Genomic DNA, 2,939 nt, shown 5'->3' with positions numbered 1-2,939 from the left:
CCATCAGCCATCCTCCCCACGATTACACCCACGCTAATCCGATGATCTCTTAAAGAACACAATTAATTCACAGAAATCTAAATGAGGCGCTTGTTCTGACACTAATAAGGCTTCACCCTTCAGAACCTAATTAATTGGTTTAGAACAACAATTTTATATCCCTATTTTAACAAAGGTTACAATGTCATCTTAGTTAATGATCAAATTTTGAAAATCTTTTAGAGACTAAAACTTAATATTAATATAAAACCTTTTCCGACGTAAAAGCAAAAACCTTTTGTCGTTCATAATAGTCAGAATGAAATGATTTTTTGTTTTCAAAAAACAACTTTGGGCTCGTCCGGGATTTGAACCCGGGACCTCCCGCACCCTAAGCGGAAATCATACCCCTAGACCAACGAGCCAGTTGAATTTCATTTTCAGTTATTACCAAATCAACTTGAATTTAAGGCTTTATTTGAAAGTCTAATGCTGGCTGTCCAAAGGAAAGGTGTACTTATAGATTAGGCAGGTATGTTACATTTAAATAAACAATTACCAAAAACATTATAATTCTGTTTGATATAAATTTGAACCACTTGAACAAACTTTAGACAATTTATGACATTCGAGCTTGATTTTTTTTAACGTGTTTGCGTTAAAAGATATTTTAAATAATACTTTAAGCTTGTTGCCTCTGTTGATTTCACTGAATAACAGATAGACAGATGACTGATTCTGAGCAAATTAATGTTTACAAAACTTGGGTTCTTGAAAATATTTGAAAAAACAATTCGATTTGTTTTAATAGCTCCCTATTTTTACACCTCACATTAGTTTGAAAAGTAAAATTATGAACAATAATACTTTTTTACCCGAGAAGATAAAAGATTTTCTTCTTTTAAAAACCATAGACCTCCAAACTTGTGGTTCTTAAGCACAAAAAAGGATTCAACTAAAGTTTGCATCTGCCTAAATGGTCTCTTACCGACATCTTGACCCATTGGCAGCCTTAACTTTTTTTCGAAATATTGATTATATATTCAACTGAAGAGTCTGTCATCTCGGCGATTAGTTTTTTCGACGTGCAGTCCCTTTCTAAACCGTCGGTCGCTATAACTTTAGAACAAGCCACAGACACATATACAACCACAAAGAGTAAAATAGTCAAACGATGACGTCCTGGTGCTGCTGTGGTTCTGGACCTATGACGGTCCACCATCATCCCAACCTAGATTGAGATGCAAGGTCCCTCTTTGGATGTGAATGGATAACATACATTCATTATAAGGGATAGGTTAATGCCAGAATGAAGTGAAGCTGCAGCAGCGGAAGGTGGAACAGTGCAACTTCGTGAATTACGGACTGAGTTTATTTATTTATGGAACATGGCGGCCGACAGGCCCTGACTGCTTTATGGATGGCTATCAATTTATCAGTGCGATGTATTGCCGGTGCTTAAGCTATCGTCAAGTTAGATATTGGTGCTGCGTCGGTGTGCAGTGCAGTGTGGTGCGGTGATAATTGTGTGCGTACAATTTACATGGACGTGCGGGATGAAAGTTGGCGCGGGCGGAAGCGTATCGAATGGTTTATTGTATAGATTCGTATTCGCTGCAGTGTAATGGATGCGATGGGAATGACTTGCTAAAGAAGCACACAGGTTCCATCACAAAGTTGCATCACATACAGTGAATGCGTCAAGCGACCGACGACGACGCGACGCCCGAGAAGAGAGCGGTTGTTATCGAAGTGATGGATTGGATTGAGTCTGAGAACATATAGTTTCTCTCTCTCTCTCGCTTGAGCCCTTTTCAGAACTCAATGAACAAACTGACAGATGGATTGATGTTCCACACAGTATAAACGATAATTACTGCACTGCATTTTATTCCATACCATTCGTTTCGCCGAACGTGCAATGCAACTTTGTGTGTTAATGTGCTCCTCAAACGAATCCTGGATGGTTTCAGACTCTATAGATGCATTGCATAGGTCGTCTATGGTTACACACGCACATCAGTCAGAGCGTTGGTGGTAATGATTGAATTAATTACCACCCTCTGCTGCTTTGATCGGTAAGTTAGGCGGCACAAATGTATGGAGGGGTGTGGAGTGATGTACAAAGGCGCATGTAGAACTTTTACCCAGTTGATTTATCAAGCAATCACCAAGCCAATGCAACGGAAGTGAAAGATGTTGTAGTTTTATTGTAAAACTGTCTGACGATATACACAGTTCTCGAGTGTGTGATGCAAGTTTTCTGGGTGTTGTGATAGATGCAATTAACACATCTTTTTCGAGGAGTGATATAGAGTGGCGGCATGTTGTTTGGTGGGTGTAAAGACAGATGTTTTGATAGATTGATCAAAGAAGTCGGAAGCGTTCAAAAGTTCACATCAACATACATTGGACACATACGCGGTGCTGTATGATAACGTTGACAGTGACACAATGATTTTGCAAGTTGAAGTTTATTTTTATCTTTTTTAATATTTAATACTTAGTTGCATGATTGTTTTAAAAGTCTGATTACTTACTACTTGACTCCTATCTTTAAGCGGGCAGTCTGCCCAGAAATGTCTAAAAAAAATATGAATTCTAAACGGCTTGGTTGACACTGATTCTCGATACATTGTATTGGCTGCAGAGAACTTCGAAAGAGGTTACTTGTGACTCGGTCGGAGAAGGATTTGGTGATCCCTGACGATTGTAGCTGTTCGACGTTGTTTCTTCTTCTAGCATCTATCTGTTTTGCCTTGGGCCTGTAAAGCCGAAGTGATACCTTGGTTACAACGAGATAGTGGTCGGAATGGATGTTGTCTCCTCGGAAAGTTCAGACCTCCATGATGCTGGAAGCGTGTATAGAGTCGATCGCAGTATGGTCAATCTGGTTGACGTTAGATAGGCCTGGAGAACTCCATGTTTCTTTGCGGATGTTGAAGTGTGGAAAACGCGTA

General features: G+C 39.5%; 1 non-coding gene across 1 annotated transcript; it reads right to left on the bottom strand.

The window, feature by feature from the left end:
* Nucleotides 1-332: 332 nt before the first annotated feature.
* Trnap-agg (transfer RNA proline (anticodon AGG)) lies at nt 333-404 on the bottom strand. Its single transcript has one exon. It is a non-coding gene; the product is annotated as a tRNA-Pro (tRNA).
* Between the last annotated feature and the right edge of the window lie 2,535 nt (nt 405-2,939).

This window comes from Eupeodes corollae, chromosome 1 (genome assembly GCF_945859685.1).
Source record: "Eupeodes corollae chromosome 1, idEupCoro1.1, whole genome shotgun sequence".
Lineage (NCBI taxonomy): Eukaryota > Metazoa > Arthropoda > Insecta > Diptera > Syrphidae > Eupeodes > Eupeodes corollae.
Note: the sequence above shows the minus strand (reverse complement) of the source record. Positions and strands in the feature narration are given on the sequence as shown.